Source organism: Hippocampus bargibanti, linkage group LG13 (genome assembly GCF_051943395.1).
Source record: "Hippocampus bargibanti isolate YZ-2025 linkage group LG13, ASM5194339v1, whole genome shotgun sequence".
Lineage (NCBI taxonomy): Eukaryota > Metazoa > Chordata > Actinopteri > Syngnathiformes > Syngnathidae > Hippocampus > Hippocampus bargibanti.
This window is the reverse complement of record NC_142746.1, coordinates 14320584-14341373: the sequence shown is the minus strand read 5'-3', so window position 1 is coordinate 14341373 and position 20790 is coordinate 14320584. Positions and strand designations below refer to the sequence as shown.

Genomic DNA, 20790 nt, shown 5'->3' with positions numbered 1-20790 from the left:
ATAATCCAAAATACTTTTCTCCACCCTTTCCTCGCAAGGAAGTTCACTCCAACAAAAATAAACCTACCGCAAAGGTCTAATTCAACCTCAGCCCGCAATACCCACTGCTACTGTTTTGGTCAGAAATGGCAATGGCAACGATCACACTGGTTTACACATGTGCATTTATTTTTGCTATTGTTAGTGTGTGGTTAAAATGTCAGAAGTAGTTTTAGACACAGGACAAACCTTGCATTGTTTGTAATGAAATGGCTACAAAACGGACCTTTGCGGACCAAGGCTCTTCAGAAGAAATTGTGAAAAGAAAAGAAAAGAAATAACACTTGAAGACCTGATAAAAGTAAGAAAGATCAAAGATGGAGGAAGCAAAGTAAAATACATTCTGCAAAAATATAGATGAAAGTAAAAATGAAGGCAGATCGTAATTTCTTCAGTTTTTGTCCTCCTCTGCATGGCTTTATGATGTGTCAAATAAGTGTACTGTTTGCTCAAAAATACGCACTATCACTAAATATTTTTCATTGTGGAGATGTTCTGCTGTATTATACAATGGTTCGCTAATGATTACATTCATATGAGAGTTAAAGGACAACCGACGTCTCCGGACAAGTTATGTCCATAATTTGTAAAATGGCTTCAAATGACTTCTACTTAGCATATTTTAAAAAGATTCAACCGCATATAGCTATATTTTACGTTTTAAGACTTGCGTTGAATATTCAGGAAGTCTTGTTTTTGAGTTGGTGACGAGTCCTCACCCTACGTCACTGAAGGAACGCCCCTGACTGAAAAAAAGACACATTGTAGCAGTCCTTCCATTACGTCAATGTATTTTGCTGTTTTGTTCAGTCTGAAAACCTTGTGTTGCACCCAAAAGCCGCCAGAAGGGGGTGTCCAAGCTCCATATAAGGAATTTATCAGCCTGTGGAAATGGAGGTGGCCACAGGAGGTCGCCATTTTGTGCCTCTTTTCTTGTGATCCGTTTCTGGTGATCCGTTTATGGTGATCCGTTTCTCCCCAATGTTGCCTAAATAAATTCTTTAATCGATTGCAAACATGTATGCTTTCCTCTTCAGAAGTATTTAAATCATATTCATAACTGGAGGTGTAACAAGAAAGCATATTCTCCGAATCTGAAGCCATTGTTTTGATTCTCCAGAAATGCGAGACGTCTTGGCGTGACGTCACGAACTGGGGGCGGGTCTTTTTGAAAATGCCCAATTCGCAGCTCAATTTTTTGCAGATTTTGGATACTATAAGTCATTTTTATTGGTGTTTTGCATTTGAATACAAATATTATACTGCGTGTTTTGGGTATTTTAGATGCTATAAAACGTTTTTCTGATGTCAGTTAGAAAACAAAAAAGTGGCGTCAGTTGTCCTTTAATGATACATTGTCACGAACATTATTGTTTGAGCTGTGAATATTTTTTTCATTCTGTGGACAGTTTCAGAATAGATAAATTCAGATTTTATTATTTCTTTAGTGCTGTCCAAAGAGTACCCCACCGTTCATCCAAAGTTAACTGCCTGGTTTAACCCCTACCTACCCAACATCCGCAATATTGACTCCCTCCCTATTTTTAAGGCTCACCTCAAAACCCACTTGTTCAAAATTGCTTTCAATGTATAGTTCTATCTGCTATTTTATTATGTATCATTTTACTTATGGTTTTATTGTTATGTGCTTTCTTTTATTGTTTTTATTGTAAAGTGTCCTTGGGTGTTTTGAAAGGCGCTTGAAATAAAATGTATTATTATTACCTATAAACGCCCCGAATAATGACAAGAGATATAGGTGATGTTTGGATGGCTATTTCGTACGGGGACTACCGGTAAACAAATTTGAACATTGATGTTACACTGTATGATTCTTGCATGTTTATGTTGTCCGGGTGCAATGCCAAGGCCTGTGGATTCGATTTCGAGAGAATCAAATTCATCACGACCATTATGAAATTACTTCTTAATCATTCTGATCAGAATCAGAATCATCTTTATTGCCAAGTATGTAGAACACACAAGGAATTTGTTTCCGGTAGAACACGCTGCACTAGTATCGTCGTCAAAAAAACTGCTAAGTGGCACTATACAGTTCAATGATGTTAGGACTTATCCACAAGAAGATGAAATGCAAGATGATGCAGCAACAATGTCATGGTATCCCAGCCCGTCATAAATCAGCTCTTCCCTATATCATCAGTAAATTGCTCATTGCCACTAGGGGGCATTTTTTATTTGTTTTATTTTTTGGACGATTGATAGACGATGCTGTGATGTATGAACCAAGGTATCGTCATCGATGTATTGCGCGCTGTGTAATTCCCACTCCAGGCCACCCTTACTCATCACTCATACAGCTTTTTCCAAATGAGTGTGTGCTTCACGCAATGACGTGCTCTTTGAAGCAGTAAATAGACCATTGGGATATTTGCAAAAAGCAATTGCGATGCACAAGCACAAGTGGAATAACAGACTCACTTTATAACATCAGAAGACATTTCATTTATGATGTAGCTGCATTATCAACTCTTCAACTACTTAATCAGTTACTTTTGAATATATTTGCACGAACTGAATTACTGGCCAAAAACAAATAAACATGCACTTGAAGAAAAAAAGCGCCATTTGCTCACAATGGCGATTCGTGTAACGAATCGCCAACAGTTGCCCCAATTTCCTTCTTGTATGATGAAAGGATAGCGTAACCCAATCAGTTGTAGATTCAGCCACGTCCTCTGTCACGTGAAGTAAACATGTTTTTGTGTTTTTTTTAAATAGTAGTCTGTTAACTCGCAACAGTTCGTTCCGATGCTTGCCAGGCATCAAGAACGTCTACACATCTCATACCTTTACATCCGCTGCAGACGACGAAGCTCAGAAGTGTGTTTTTTTTTTAATGCAACTGCATTTTTGTTTTATTTTATACGCAAGTGTTAAGGATGATGGTCAAGGGGGGAATCAAATGTTGCGCTATGATCACCTTCCGAGCGCTCAGTACACTTGGACCGGACCCTTAATATATATTAGCGCCTGCAGGACGAAGACTCCACCTCAAAAACACAATGGCCAAAAACAACTCTCATCCATCAATTTGTGCTGGGCAAAAAACGTGCGAGGAGATAAGCCACTTCTACACTTTAACATCTAGTTATTTTAAGGTTTGCATTTACCTTGAGCTGGATTCTTTCCGCTATGTCTTCAGCTAAAAAAAAACAAGCAAACGCGTTCGGAAAGAAAGAAATAATATATATATATTAAAAAAATAAAACAAGTGAAGAGCGGAAGACTGACAATCCAGTTTTGGCGGGGTGGAGGTGAAGAGAGAGGTGAAGAGAGAGAGGTGCGGAGTGCTTTCCCGTTTGAGCTCGTTCCCGGACTGCGAGCAGCCAGAGTCTCTGGGAGCCACGTGACTCCTTATTGTAGGGGAGGGGCTGCATGCAGCACCTTGGACAGCGCCTCGGTATCCATACACAAACAAGACGATTGACATACACTATTATCTTATTCTAAAAACTGCAGTGATGAATTGCAGAAAAAACAAAACCTATCCAAGGACACATGTTTGCTCTTAGGAACACTTTCTGCACAGGTAGCTCCCGAGTTAATGTAAAGTGGGATACACGACTAGAAAAATGCATGGGCGGACAGCGAGTCGCACCGACTCGTGGATAAACCAATGAATGTCTGGAATGGAAGGCAAAGAACATTTCCAGAGGTCTAACCAGCGCTTTATAGGCCCCCCAAGAAAAAAAAAAAAACATGAACAAATTCGTGAATGGCGCTTCATGTCATGTTTTTCCATCCATCCAATCGCAGGGTACACAGAGACAAACAACAGTCATTGGCTCACTCACACCTAGGGACAATTTGGAGTGTTCAATCTGCCTGCCATGCATGTTTTGGGAATGGGTGGAAACCGAGGCCCCGGAGAAACCCCACACAGGCTCGGGGAGAACACGCAAACTCCACGAAGAGAGGCCGGACCGGGACGCGAACCGGCGACCTCTGCACTGTGAAGCCGGCGTGCTAACCACTCAACTACCGGGCCGCCTGTCATGTTTTTAAATCCCTGAATAAATTCGGGAATAGCAGTGAATGAGTTAAGTTTGACTGTGAGTGTTAATCATTGTTTATCTTTGTCTGGCAACCAGCTATGGGTGCACACCACCTACCTAGAGTCAGTTGGAATAGGGTCCAGCACGCCCAAGGTCAGAAAACGCATGAGTGGATAGATAGATGTAGTATATGTACGTCACTGTAATATGTCAAGCCAAAGTGGAGTATAAAACACCATTACAGGACACTGCCCATTCATTTTCTGTACCACTTATTCTCTTGGAGAGCTTGTGCATATGCCTGCTGACTTCAGGCAAAAGGTAGACTACAACCTGGACAGGGCACAAATACAGGCAGACAACCATTCACTGTTCCCACAGGATGAGAATTAAACCCACGTGGCTTGAAAGGAAGCCAAGCGAGTGAATCACTAATATGTGAGTGAAGGACTATCACAGTAATAAATTCTAAGAAATGGCAAAAAAACAACAAGTCTCGCTCAAAAGAGGCAATCTGTGTACAAATAATATGAAAGCATATACGTTGAATGTAAAATAGATGGAGAAAAAAATGAATTGATAATTGAAGAAAAAAAATGGATGCAGACAAAACTAATTGACAAAAGAAAATGCATGTACACTGAAAAAACATCATTTTATTTTGCACATCATACAATCATATGGATTTAGGTGTTTTAAAAAAAATAGACGTATGGTCTATTTAAAACATGTATTTTCATCCAGATGATTTTTTTGTGTGCAAATCATTTATTAAAAGCCGTTTCAAGTTACATTGATTGCTATTTTAATGTGTTTCAATACCTGAAGTGTACTGTATATCATTCAATATATCCAGCATCGATCTGTTATCTATTAATTTCTCCATGTTTGTCCAATGTGTAACATAGTGATTGCAGTTCTACACTGGTTACTGTTGGTTTCACAGAGAATGTATCAAGACACACATGGACTTAAAAATAAAAAATAATAATAAGTAGATAACAGTAGGAAGAAATGCTTTGTAATAATCGATATTGACAACGGACAACTCAGCTTTGCAGAAAAAAAAGTCATGCGAAAAGACAAGCGTATGAATGTGGGTCATGATGGTCTTTCCAGCCAAAGAAAACATCTTCTCAATTTGGTGTGCGCTTGCCACTGGAACAACCGGGTACCGTTTGAACAACTTGGTCAAACGGAAAAACCTCTCCTCAAGCACAGTGATGGGCTCAACATGGTCAGAATCTGGGTTGTTTGCTAATAATTAAAGACCTCTTTGTGTGTGGTTCAATAATTCACCGAGTTCTTTCTATTTGACAATGTGGGCTGAATAGTTTAAACGCATTCTACCCTTTACTTACTTTCCCTTGCGTCCCAAAGCTGCACATGCATAAATATAAGACATATTAATCAATTAAGGCGGGAGAATTATTCTATTCAGCGCACTCATCTGTTGCTGCAAACGGCTCTGCCTCCTGCTCAAACAAAATTATGTGATTAGCGACTGGCCATTGTGTGCTCTGCATAGTCATAAATTTTAAAAACTATGCTCGACTCATCTGTACAAACCAAAGTATGAATATTTAGTGTAGGACTGGACTCAAGTTGTCTTTTTATCATGATCAGATGGTTGTATTTGATTCATATCCTGCATTGATATGTAGGCAGCTGTTAGATATGAATGTCGGTAAGTTGTTTTCATTAACCGATTAAGTACAATGGATTGGAAAACACCATACTTGAGTCTCAGCTCTCAGTCGTATTCTTGTTGAAAAGATTTCCATGGTGCTTGATGGACCCACCAGATATAATTATTAAACTTTCTCAAGTAAATCTGTGTGTGTGTGTGTGTGTGTGTGTGTGTGTGTGTGTGTGTGTGTGTGTGTGTGTGTGTGTGTGTGTGTGTGTGTGTGTGTGTGTGTGTGTGTGTGTGTGTGTGTGTGTGCGTCTTCTTTCAAAATGTGCTTTTCCTGTCATAGAAATCATCATTCTGTTCCTCTTATAAGATAACTGTATCCCCCTCAGATTCAAGCTGATTGAATTTAGAAATGTGTGTCGTTTCGTTGATTAGATTAGAAGACACGGAAAAGGACATTGCAACTCTGAATTTAATTTCCAATATATTAATGAATCATACCAGTGTGGACTACAAAGAACCGCTTGCATGTCCAGCTAAATTCAGCTCTGGGATTGTATTGACTGTAAAATAATGGCCCTGTAGAAATGATACATGAGAAAACCATTAATGTGCCAAGAATCTGATTAAAAGTGAAATTTTAAAGCTCAAGCAAGCAGCCCGGAGGAAATTGCCACTCTCCCTATCAACATTTGATTCAGGATTTATCGGATCAATTGATGTCCAATTTACAATTTTCTTTTGCTTCTCTCCATACAATACTTGCTAATACAATGGCCCTGCTCTATATTTACAACGGTATTTCAAGAATGAAGTTTTATCAAAATTTGCCATCACAAGATCTTAAATAAAAACGCAGTGAACCCTTTACTTCCTGCTGTGTATACATTTGTGTTGAGATATCAGTTCGATAGACAGGAGGGAATAAAAAAAAACACAGACCAAATGAGCTCCATGTATACCCACGTCTCAGAAAATATAAATGAAGAAATAAATACCCCCCCAAAAGAAACACTCAAAATATCTAAATTACCGCATAGGCATCGTAGACGTGTATTGAGACAAGATTTAATATCTCCACTTAGGATGATTTCCCTGACGATTTCAAACTGAATCAATCCCAACTTATTCCAAATGAACATTTTCCATTACTCCAAAATGCAATGTTTCTGCTGCATGGCAAACAGAAACATTTCCACTCTTAACTCCACTGATAAGCAGCTTATTTTAAGGCTAAACTGTTGTTAGACTCAGTGTCTTGATGTGGTGTAAAAATGTTCATATTTAAACTCTAATTGGAACTGTCCCATTTGCGTTACAATGCCAACATAAACATTAACAGGGTTGTTATTTTTCCCCAGGTCAACACTAGTCATCGTAGTTTGACCTTGTGTGCTTGGATGTATGAAATTTGCTTTAACTCGTCTAAATCAGTTAATATATATGCATAGAAACAACATTCCAGATCTGTTTTTTAATGTTTCAGAGTGTCCGTGGAACCTGGCGGTAGGGTTAGGGTTAGGGTCTCAGAAATAGGAGAAATCGTCTGAAACGATTGGGTCAGTAGATAACAAGAGCTCATTATAACACCATGCTTTTTATTTGTGAAAGATACAAAAAATCAATTACAAGTCTTCATCTGATGTCCTCTGCACTGTTTTCGGTAATATCAATTTCGTCTGCTTGCCCGTAGAAATACTAATTGCATGTAAACACAGATGCTGGGGGTAAACTGCAGTTTACCTTCAAAATTGTTTGGTGGATATGAATGTGTGTGGAATCCTTTTAATTATCTATAAATAGTAGAAAAAGATCGGAATTTCCTGATGATGGAAAAATACTGGAAAGCTTGACCTTTTCAAACGAGGCATTTGTCAAGGATTAATCTGGGTGGGACCTCAACTGTTTAAATACATTTACATCTAATATGAAACATTTGTTTTCTGTCTGTGATCTGTGCAAAGTCATATTGCAGCAAATCTCTCATTCCTACAGAGTTTCATCCAAGTTAACTCGACAAATAACTGAAATCTAAAAAAAATACAAATACTCAACTTGGCAATGCTCAAATGTGGTGATTTGGAGTTATAAAAGGTATGGTCATATCACTGGCCGCTATCTGTAAAATGTTTGATAAAGAGGAATTATATTCATTGAATGCAAGCTAGTGTGAAATGGCCTGATAAAATAGAGTGATGACACACCCGCTGGTCACAAATAGTAATCCCAACATTTCAAGGGAGCTGCTTTCATTCACTATTGTCACAGAAAGCATTTTTGGTGAACGCAGGCTCAATACAGACAACATTGAAAAGAGTGTGCGCACAAACACTGACATATATATATACACACACACACACACACACACACGCACACGCACACACACACACACACACACACACACACACACACACACACACACACACACACGCACGCACACAGTTGTAAATTGTACTTTTTTTTTTACTTATATTTGAATATGGATGGATGGATGGGAAAATATATTTCCAAAGATTCTCATTAAAATCAAATACATTTAAAAAAAAAAGATCCTCACTGATAATTTAAACGCAGATAATGGTATCATGTTATAACCATATTATTTCTTTGACCAACATAATTTATCATTCCGCCTTTGTGGCGTACTAGATTTGGTTGTTTTTTATATGTATATTTTGAACAGAATATGTATTGTAGAGCTCACTTGTTTGAGTTATTGTGCATCTAATGTTGACATTAGACATTAGAGGATGTGTGTATGTGTGTGGATAAATGAATGAATGAATGAATGAATGAATGAATGAATGAATGAATGAATGATCGAAATTACTTGTCTCAAGACAAGTATTCTCATGATGACTGACAACTCCTCAGTGCATGGTTGGATTGCAGTGTAGCCTGAAAGACACAAGGAGGATGACACCCTTGGAATAAGTGATGTATGACCACAGAGCTGACTTTTGCGTTAAAAGACCTTCTATTGTTCACTTCATCAAACAGTTCGATCATGCATATCTGACATTATCAGATGAATACATATTTCCATCCATATATCCAAAACTGGTCACGCATCAGTCACTCATAGAGACAATGATTCACTTTCATATCCATGCAGTCAGTGAGCGGGAACTCAAACCACACCGCCAGCATCGAAGTGAGATGAATGTACCACAACACCATCAATGATGGCAACGGAGAATAATACATACATTTGTAAATATACTCAGTAGCACGGAAACATGAGACATGTGTCTTTCACATTGAAAGCTGTGTCTTTGTCTTTTCCTTTCGGCTTTTCCCTTCAAGGGGTCGCCACAGCGAATCAGTAACCTCCATCTTCAGAGGTATGATACACATGTTTGTTTTGGCCCAGCTTTTACGTCGGATGCCCTTCCTGACACAACCCTCTGTATTTATCCGGGCTTGGGACCGGCACAAGAAGACTTATGTCTCCTTTTGGCTACAGAATGACAGCAGCTTCTAAGTGGGCTTGAGGTGGAGCAGGTTATTGGTTTATTGGAGTCCAATTGCATGGAATGTCAGTCACTGGGAGCAGACGAAGGTGCATGATGTTGAGATGATGTACTGACAGCATGTCACCTGGGTCAGAGTTTTTGCAGCAGAGTGGAACATGTCTAAGGCCTTGTGGACATCCCGGATAGGATTGCATCAATAATAGTCCCGATGGGATTTATCAGAGCACAGAAGGATGTACTGATGTACAGCCATGGGTCATCGATAGTATGAATGAAAGATACATCCATAATGATGAAAATGGCCAAGAGAGAAGATGTTATGAAGAAAAGGGCATCAAATACGCAGCTTTGTGGCACACCGTGACTAAAGCCGGAGTGGGTCTGGAGCAACTGTTACAAATGAGAAAGTGGATATTAGGAGTGCTTACATATAATTCATACAATATTGTGACTAAAATAATGGTCTGTTTTATTGTGATGGTTAAAGGCATTCTACATCTCCTCGGGATGCTGGCCACATCTGCTAAAGTCTTCTACATTATTTTCTAAATTAAACAAGAAATTTATTTCTGCACCTGAAATAAAATTATTCATAAATACAATTCATATTTGTTTCAGTTTTTGTTCTTTCTGAATGTTATTCGCCTCTGTAAAGGAATGAATGTTAACGCTAAATCCTGAGTTAAGTTGAAATCAATATGCCACCAAGTTCCAAAGTGAAACTCGAACTTGAAATAGCATCGATAATTTGCTGGGAAGATTAAATGTGATAGAATTTCAGTACCTTCCTGCATGAGCACAGCAAGCAGCCACAATTAAAAGTGTTAAACAGCTGCAAGGTGAAGGTTGCTTGCTTCCACATGACTGCCCCTGACAGGAAGAGAAATCCACTTCATCTTAGGCATCTCCCTCTGCAGTCTTTTTCCTGGGCCATCGGGAGGAGGATCGCTCCCATTTTGCACTTTTCGTCAAAGTGGCAACCAGGGCCCAGGTACACACTTCATTAACTGCTCCTACGGCCGCGGATGGTAGCTTTTCCAGGCAGCAGGCACAAATCTCAAGCTGTAAGATGACCACAATGCATTACGCAGAAAGGGCTTGTCACTTCTTCCGATGTTCATATCCTTCCAAGTGTGGGCGCCAGTCAATCAAATGAAATGAACTTAGAAACCTTGGGTGTTATTTACACGTGCATCTTATCTGGTTGTTTCATATGTCACAAAACTAGTACACATTTCCTTCCAGAAAATATGAAAGGCATGGTTGTAGACTAAACACCCTGAATATATCCCATGGAAGATCATTTGATTGCGTAAGAGCTCTACCTAGTCTGTCATGAGATTTGAGGATGATGACCATGAAAATATTTTGATCAAGAAAAACATCACAGCAGTGGTAAAAGTCAAGAACACTCTGGAGAACATAAATGTAGCATTTTCAATATTTAAAATCAAGAGTCAGAATAGAGAAGCCTGACAGATGTTCAAGCTACTGCATGGTCATGAATTCACGAAATTCACTGGTATCACGAAAACATGCATACCTGTCTGTTCCTAATTATTATTTGTCAAGCGATAAAATGAAAGTGAAGGACTTGAATAAGAATTGCACTGTCCCCCTATATATGCATGACTTTTATGGTTGGCAATTCATTCAACTTGTGATTACTTTCTAATTTTTTCTCTTCTCTTTGTCTTGAATTCATTTTTTTTAAAAGTCATTGATATATTTTTACTCGCTCACTGGCCAACCTGAAGTTGCCGGGCATGTTGACGGAAGAAGTGGAGTAGAAGATGCGGAAGAATTAGCAGAGGTTGAAATGATTTCTAAAAAAATGGATACTTTTCAAGACTGGGAAGATTTATTACATTTTAAATGTACACACGGCCTCAGTTTAATTGGCTCTCACATTCCACCGTGCATCATTGATGGGTTAAAAATGAGTCTCCCCTCTGGTTCATGGCTCTTTAGGGTGTTAGAAGTGGGATGGTAAAATCAGCAGGAACCCAGGTGTTGAACAGAATAAGTTATTTTAATCTTGTAGACAGCAGGGACATTGTGAGGTCGGTTGAGGAGGGACAGAGAGAGAGATAGACGTGTTGGGAGAGCTTTATAAACGAGGGACAGGATGTAACGTATAGGGTGTGACGTATAGGATGCGACGTCATGTAAAGGCGGGCAGGATATGACGTGTCAGGAAGTCCAAGAAAAACAAAATGATGCAAAAAGATGTTTAAAGATGTTCGTATAGTGAATTGCCCCAACAATCATCAATGTTTGAGGTAAAAATCCATCTCAGTGACTGCTTCTGGGGACTTAATCATAAAGACGTCTTTACACTCCTTGTCACAGGAGTACTGTACAATAAAAGCTAAGACACACTCTCAATCCTGCCATCAAAACATCCAATCGTCAAGGGCGCACATAAAAACCTTCATTTTTTTTTCAAAGGCTGACCATGTGCCTTATAACCCAGTGTGCCTTATATATGGAAGTTTTCAATTATGTCATTCATTGAAGGTGCGTCATATAATGTGGTGTGCCTTATATTCTGGAAAATACGGTACAGTACATTACCTATGGCTTTAAATACCAAAATGTTTGACTTTTTGTGCAGAGTCTCGGAATTTATTTCTCCTTTCATTCTGCAACACCATCTATAAAATCAATTAAGACTTTAAATATAGACTGACCTCGCTGCTCCATTATTAAATTTTGCATTATTCTAACCGAGATCTTCTCTCAAAGTAATAATGCATGTCTTCTCAGGCGCAGGCTGAAAGAGCTCATCCATGTGATGAACAGATCTAGCAAGAGAAGCACCACAAGAATAACAATAGGGACATTTGGAACCCCATCAGGATTTCAGACACATTGGAAAAGGAATCAACGATGGATATGGATAACAAAGAGCTAAACTAAGAACAGTACAAAGGAGGTATCTCATTATGAGGTGTGAAAAGAGAAAAGATGCGAGTCCGAAAACGGGACCATGAACATTTCCTTATGTGAGGGTGAAAGAAGCACGCTTTGGTGGTGGAAGGATCATCCATGAAGGATGTTAAAGTCACAGTCAGGAAGATATTTATGAGTGTTCGGACTTCCGCTGCAGTCTTATCTCGTAATTTATATCCCAACTAAATATGAACTGTGAGATGACACATTCACCAACAAAGCATGACTGACATTAGCATGATCCAAACATTCAAAGTACTACCAAATAAATTATTGTAGTTTATGAGCGCTGACAAATCAGTGAACAACATTCTTTTTTTCCATTATTTTTAAGACTGAATCATTATCTTATTAGTTAATTTTATGTAATTAGTTTAATGTTGTAATAGTTACATTAAAATATAAAAGTATAATGGGGTATATTAGTGGTTCTGAATTGTATTGGATTAGAGTAAACACTGCTGCCAAATTCCATCCATTCATCCATCTGTATCCATCCATCCATCCATTTTCCGTACCGCTTATTCCTCATTAGGGTCGCGGGGCGTGCTGGAGCCTATCTCAGCTGTCTTCGGGCACGAGGCGGGGGACACCCTGAATTGGTTGCCAGCCAATCGCAGGGCACACAAAGACGAACAACAGTCACTCTCACACTCACAATTTGGAGTTGTCAATCTGCCTGCCATGCATGTTTTTGGACTGTGGGAGGAAACCGGAGGACCCGAAAGAAAACCCACGCAGGTCCGGGGAGAACATGGAAACTCCACAGAGGGAGGCCGGACCGGGACGCGAACCGGTGACCTCTGCGCTGTGAAGCCGTTGTGCTAACCACTGAACTACCGGGCCGCCCCTCATCCATCTGTATGCCACTTGTAATTATTTGGGTCAGAGTAGCCCATCATATCCGACATTAGCAAAGGGCACGGTGCACCTGTGGACTGGTCACCAGAAAAATACAAGGCGCACCCTTTATATAAAAATAACCATTCACATTCACAGTCATACCTCGGATTAATTTAGAGTCTTCAATGAACATAACATGAATAATTTTGACATGTAGGAGGAAGCCGGAGTTGTCGCATAAAACCGAGACAAGAAAGGGAAGAATTTTTTTTAAAAAGTTACCTCGAGCAGATAACCTGAGAACTGTAAGTCAGACATGCTAACTACTGGGTTGCACAAGATATTTCCCCCAGCCAATCAGACTTGTAATGTGGGGAACCTTTCTATGCTGTCAAGTGAATTGGAAACATTGCAACATACATATTCCCGCCCAGAAAGAAATATTTTATTGAAAAATGTTTCCATTTCAGATCATCTTACAAGTGAATGTTTAGTAGCAAAAAATATATTTGCGCATGTCTCTAATATGACAAAATATTCAAACAATATTAAATTCTGATTTCGAAATTGCATTGAAATTAGAATATGAGAATATTCTATTCTAGAATATATTAGAAATTAGATATGCAAATGTTACGCAAATGTTATTCGCCACCTTCGGCCTCATTTTCTCACGAATCTTCCTTTGTGAACGCACACTCAGTCATTTCAGTAATAAAGTATTCCTTGAGAATAGAATGTGCACATTTCACCGGATGGGCACAATGCATGCCATGTGAAAAAAAAAAATCACATTAAAGAAGTATCTCAGAACTGAAAAATTATACCATGAAACCTCAGGATAAGAGAACCATAACACTGCCCGCATACATATGTATCTTTCGTTCCGCTGAAGTATTATCCTCATTGGGCAAAATTAACAGATATCAACCTCAGTTTAATGTTCAGACACTAATGACTTTTTTGCTCAGCCTATAATGAGAATGGAGGTCGGAGTCGGGATGGGGTGCATACAAGGCCACAATCAAGGACAAGGCCAACACCTTGAGTTGAATGTAGGACTATAACTCAAGATTATATGCAAACACAATAATGTCATACATCAATGCACCAAATTCATTGAACCATGTGGGAAAATAAATGAAACATCTTTAAAAATAGGCAAGCGACAACAAGCTTGAGTACAGATTTGGAAGTGTTGTCTTTAGCAGTCGCCCATCAGTTATTCTGACAGTCAATCAAATGACACATGTAAACTCTATTGCCTGTGGCATTCAATACTGCGATATACTGTATAGTTGATCATCTGGAAGCCCACTTAGACAAAGTAATTCCACAAATTGGTATTGCCAAATATCAAGACAATTTTGCTCTTTTGCAAAAGTAAAAAAATAAATAACATCTCCTCGGGATGGAACACGTCACACAATGCCTATTTCACTCGCAGTGTGGTGAATACAAATGGCAGAAAAAAATTTAAGAGAATATGTGTCTATATATATATCTATATACATGTGTCTATCTTCCCCCAAGCCATTAACTCTTTGAACAGTAGTCCAAATGGAACTGTATAGTGCCTCTTTGCAATTTTTTGATGATGATACTAGTGCAGTGCGTTCGACCGGAAACAAATTCCTTGTGTGTTCTACATACTTGGCAATAAAGATGATTCTGATAGGCATGTTTTTTGTTTTTACTGTAAAGCAAATTACTGAATGTGCAATAGCTAAATCTCTTTCAGTGACGTTCAGAGGATTAAAAAGTTAGAGAAAGTCAATGTTTGATATTGTCAAAAGTGTCCAATCAAAAAAAAAGTAGTTATTTCACACAACCCTTCAGTCACACCTCGAAAACACAGATCCTGAAATAACTCTTCTCACTCCACAGCAGAGAATAATGATGTCATAATTCCAAACCATTTGGACATTTATAGCAGCCATAATTGAAGGTGGCCAATACATTGCACTCATAGGATCGATTTTTTTGAAACTTTAGCTTCCATCTGGTTAAACGGCTTCACAATTCTTCATTCACTTGTTTCTAACAGCACAGATTAGTGCTTTGGATTGGATTGGATTTGCCTTTATTAGTCTCGCAGTGGAGAAATTTACATTTCACAGCAGCAAAGTTATGAAAGGAATGTCTATTTCAAGTGGAAATGGAGAGTAAACGTGTTCATCTGTAAACATGTTAAAAGATGCTAATTGTGGACTTTATAATCGTGCTTAAAGCCCAGGTTGAGGACTTGTGGTGCCCTTTCAATGCAACATGACAAAAGTGAATTGACTTGTAGAAATGGAAATATCATTGTAGAGATGATTTCAGCATTAATAGTTCCATACTACATCACCAAAGCAACAAAAAAGGTTTCGCAGAGTCACTGGAGGTGGGCTAAAAAAGCATTTTGCCAATTGGTGGGAACTATTGATGTCAGACTGCAGCTATTTCACTATTGAACGGCATCATCTTGAAAAAAGATACAATGGGCCAGGCAGTGGAGGAGTCCTATTGATCCTTGGTTTCATTGATTTCCTCCATTGTGAGAAAGGGAGATCGATCTTGTGTGTTTGTACGAGTGTACATATGTGTGTGCACGTATGTTGGGGTGTGGTGAGTGTGTGTGTGTCAGTGGCGAAGCAAAAGGTGGGGAAAGGCTTCTTTCTGAATAAGAATGGTGAAGTACTAGGCACCAGAGTTGGGTGTTGAATGTATAATAACGCCTGGTGCTGCTGTGAATTGTGCTGCAGTCCAGACGAAAGGGGCTCTCACTGCAGATGTACTGCTGACATGTTCCAGCGGAGGCATTCCAGCATTGCAGACACTTATTGAGATCCCGGAATTATTGAGTTCCTGTCTAATGGACGTAAAACACAAAAAGACATGTCAAATCTGTCTCGTGTAAAAGTGGGAGTTTTTTAACTTTTCTAGAAGGAATAATGGACGCAAGAAAACAACAAAAAATATCAGTTCCATGTAAAACTGTTATCATACTATGAATGAGTTTTTTTTTTCAATTTTTAAAATAACAAAAAAACGGCACTAGAGTAGACACATTTTTGTACATTGTCTGGCAGCGAATGAGTTATTCTGTTTACCTCACATAAATACAATTGTTTGGATATAAAGAGTCCCAAACCCCAAAAATAAGGTGATAACCAAAGAAGAAAGTCCAGTTATACGGTTTACTAAAAAGACACGTATTGAATCATACATGAGCTCGAAGGCAAAGTGGAAAAGCGTGTGTCTGCTATAGAGGCATTGTGTTGCCTTTGTGTTGTGAAGAGAATGACTCAATCGCTGACACTTCTAAGTTTTGACAGTGTGTGTTATCTGTTCGGTGGCCAATCTTGAGCAGCGGATGATTGTGGTCAGAATGTTGTCAAGGTTCAAGTGCTAAGGGAAACACTTCAGGTGAAAGTCTTTGCAGTAATCAATCACTAAGCTGCCTGATTAAGAACAACAGCAGTAAGATACAATTTTCTCCAGTCAGGGCCTAAAAGAACTAACGAACTTTTCCCCCAGTGCAGTCGAAATTCGTTTTAACGTACATCAAGGGACATTATGAATCTGGATGTTATCATGGTAATTCTTTGTAAGCATTTCCAATTAAATGGCTGCCAAATATGAGGTTAATTCTACTATGAACATTTATATATGTAAATATATGTGACTTGAACAAATATCCCTCGTAATACCATAATTTATGACACAACGGCTGGAGATATCATTCACAAAAGCACACGCACGCAGTACTGGCCGTGGCATCACCTTAATCGTCTACAACACAGGCTATTTTCCGGAGCAATTACACATCAATAAATCTGCATCAGCAATTAGAACTTGTCACTATACGTGATACTGCAAACACTTAAAAATTATAATTATGATAATGATGTCTGATTATGTTAGGCCAGCAGAGAAGGCCTTGCTGGCCCTGACGGCCCACCACTGGTAAATACATTAATATGTAATATAGTAGAAACACATCCAGTACAAATATGTATATACATGTTAGAAAAACTTGTATAAGACAACTGCAACAAACAACAGTAACATTCCTACTTCATTTTGGAAAACAGTCAATCAGCAAATGTTACCCGCGACATTCAACTGCCAGTCGCACATGGGATGTGCCGTTTGCAATCATCGTTCAATCTGTTGCCTTCAAACTCGGCCATGGTTTTGTTGCCATTACGGATGATTGTCAAAATTGCCTCCTACCAATACGTAGTCTCTGCTGAGAGACAATTTCAGCCTTCAAAGATTTGTTTCTGTTTACCACGTGTTTTCAGACCATGTGCTCAAGGCTGTGCCTTGTCTTTAAAAGTACAGGACATTGTATGAGTCGATCAGGAGCGTAGCTAAGTAACAGAGAAAATCCCTCTCTGTGCATTTTGTTTATAAGCAAGGTCGCGATGGCAGTTAGCTTGATATGCTTTGTTATAATGAAGGCCTTTTAAATATTTTGTGGAAATAATGACATTTGGGTTATAAAGGTATTCAGTGAAATCAAAATTGCCAAATAAAAATTAATTGGATAAAATCAGACCTGCGAATGTTAAAAAAAGGTTTCTGAACATTTTCAAGTTTGAACAAGCTGACATGCTCACTTTGCTCCTTTCGCCAACACTCGCAACTCGGATTGTTTGTCTTAAATTAAGTCTTGCGCGGTTGATGGTTTTTGAAAATCATTTGATGTTTCACATAAAATGTCCTTGCTTTGTGTCAAGTAAAACATGATTGATTCACTTTTAAAAGGGCCCCAGCTAATGCTATGCAACAATTAACCTTTCGCATTCTTAAAAATCACAAGAGGAGGCTGTGTGCACTGGTTGAATATCACAAGATTACCTGGATGAGTGAAAAGTGTCTGGTGCAATCTAATGAGGGCATGTTTGTTTACCGCAAGCTGCGCCTCTTTCCAGTAGAATCTGCCAGGATTTACCCGACAAAAATGCCAGTGTTTTGAGAAAGGTCAATGAGAGTGAGACAAGGCCGCTCAACTTGGCTTCCAATAATTAGCTCTGGCTTTGTGCTCCAGTCTTGTCCTGCACCACTGGTATAACCGTGTTCTCCCTCCAAGATACGGCCTGAGCAAGGACTTAAGAGGAAGCCAAATGAGAAGAGTGGTCATGATCAGAAAAGATTCCTTTCGCTAAAGCTGAAAATATGTTCAGTGAACATTAGAAAAAAGTGTTTAATACTTTTTGCCATGACATTTGACAGCCAGACTCACAGGAGTACCATCTTTGACGGATTCGCATGCATTGTGAGAATTGATAACATAATTGAGGCATTTGTAAACTAATGAATGACAAGTCGGGTCACTTGAGAAGATTTAAAATTGGCAACAACCAAATCTCCTGAGTCGTATGATGCGGGTGTGAAAAAGAAGGCTTCACCGGACACTTAATCTTATTTTCATCAAAGGACTGCCAGGAACAAGAGCAGGAAATGCTGAGAAAAGGTCAGCTATTTGTCACAGCTATATAATGAAAGTTGCTTTCTCAGTGCCGCAGTTGCCTCCACAGGATGGTGAACCGAAGCTTACCACTCGAAATCCTTTTTCACTCTCACCTGTCAGATAGAAGGCCAGTATTGCTATTATTGTGCAGACCCGCTGAGAAATAATCATTGGGAAACTCACAACATAAAATAAACGCAAGGGTGGAACCCAAAGAAATTATAGAGCTTCCTAAATGACCGGCTCACAAGGAACAGGCACACTATGAGTTACAGTAAATAGCTTGCTAATTCAACACAGATCACGTGATTGGTATTTGTCTGCCATTAATGCTTGAAACTGAAAGATGACTGACTGATTTGGCCCAGTATGGAGAACACACAAGGAATTTGAGGCTACCTTAGTATTATCAAATATTTTGCTTGTCATGAATGCCTGTTTAACAGCCTTTGGGAAAAACAGTACTTTTGTTTTTTTTTTTCTTTCTTTTATTGAAGGATGAACAACTTTTTTTCCCTTGAAGATCATTGCTCAAGGGCATTTGACTTGTTACCGGGAGAAGAATACTGACTCAAAGCATCCTGCTACAGTTGGGCTCAACGTTACAGTATATTTGGGTTCATAAGTCAAGCAACTGAAAACACACTTCTTAGAAAGATTATTTCCTGTATAATGGAATATTGTAGTCGCAACAATGGTTTAGGGAGGAGGAACACACTCCCAAGCAATGATCAACACTGCTAAGGACTGTGGAGTTAAGTCTTTTCTCATTGAAAAAGATGTTTGACACTTAAATGCACCTGCAGTCCATGCACCCTGAAAGGATTTAAGGGTTTTCAAGAGAAGTCAGCCACAGACACAAATTGATGTTGCCCTTCAAAAAGAATCCAAGCTGAAATGACTTGAAAAACCCTCATGTTTTATCACCATTTTTGATAGGCTTACTACATTTTATAGCTGCCACCCACAAGAGTCCATGTTTGTAATTACTGTATTCAGATAAAATTACATTGATTTGTTCAGTACCATGTCAAAACAATTGCAATTATGTTGTGAAGAATCCTACCTAGAACTGCAGTAGATGTTTCAAGAGCGTAAAATTTAAACTTCAATTGTGACACAAGCAGTGCAAAAGAGATCATGAGAATATATAAGTTTGGTGTAATAACTGAGGGTAATTAACCAAAGGTGCCAAAATAGATGAGAAACAAAAGTATTTATTGTTGGGCAACGTTCAACAGACAGTGGGCAAGATGTTATGGTGGTAATCATGATGCCCTAACATCAAAATCAGAATTGTAGCCCTCTGTTGATTCCAATTTCTAGTGTCACATTAAATAAACAAACCGGCATACACATAGACATTGTACCCCAACAAGTAGCAATGCCAGAATAAATTTAGCAAAAATTACCATCTGTTTCAACTAGTTATGAAGGCTGAAAGCTGTTTCAGGGATATTTTAATTCACATGCAATCCGTCAATTCCAGGTGTTCTCCAGAATTTTGGGCTTGCCATTTAGCTAGAAAATCATCGCATTGAAAATGTGTGATTATTTGACAATCACGCTTCCAATTTTGAATATTAACATCTTGACTTTTTGTGAATTCAATTGAATATATATTTCATTTCAGAGAGCTATACATGAAGGAGGGTACTACAGTGATTTGTTTAACATATGACTATACCCACTGAAAAAGCAAGGCAGCTTGTGGTGAACAGATTTGGTTGAAACATAGCCTTGATCTGGGTAATTGAATACTTCATCAAGGCTTGGCAACTTCAACATATGTGTTGATCTACTTAGTACAGTACCGTATCTTGTTTTTGAGACAAAAACAGAAGCACGCATATTTTCCACTACATACAGTGGAAAAAACATTTTATGTCAGAATTTCTGTTTGAACATGGTTAGAATCAGAAAACCTTCAATGGTCCCGCAATGGGGAAATTTGCAGTCCACGGCAGCAATTTGAAAGGATAGAAAAACAAGATATTCTAAGCATAGTCAAAATAAAGCAGCAGATTCCATCATGTTCAACTTTTTTTCCTCCCAATAAACCATCTTTGCCTTGGGGCAAAATCTAATGCATTTTCTCTGTTGATGAGCCATGGATTGTGTTGTGGGAATAGGCAAGCCTGGGTCTAAAATCCGCAAAAAGTCAAGATGAGTTACTGGTGGGCACATCTAAGTATGAGAGGGGTCGAGTCAAGTGAAGTAAAAGGGTCCTCCAGCTGCCTGCTGGGGACTTTCACTCTCCTGTGTATCGATTTCTTTGTCCACCATGTAATTAGGCCTCAGTGAAAGTGAGTGGGACAGGAATGGACGAGAGGAGGGGTCGTCTGATGTCGTCCGGTG

At 38.9% G+C, this 20790-nt stretch overlaps 1 protein-coding gene across 1 annotated transcript in view; it reads right to left on the bottom strand.

Annotated features, from left to right (window-relative positions):
- LOC148889445 (neurexin-1a-like) overlaps positions 1–3365 on the bottom strand; it is a 191114-nt gene extending 187749 nt beyond the window's left edge. Inside the window, exon 1 of the mRNA XM_089011586.1 lies at positions 3174–3365. The gene's annotated coding sequence lies outside the window, so the exon portion shown is untranslated. The remainder of the gene's footprint in view (positions 1–3173) is intronic.
- Positions 3366–20790: the final 17425 nt, after the last annotated feature.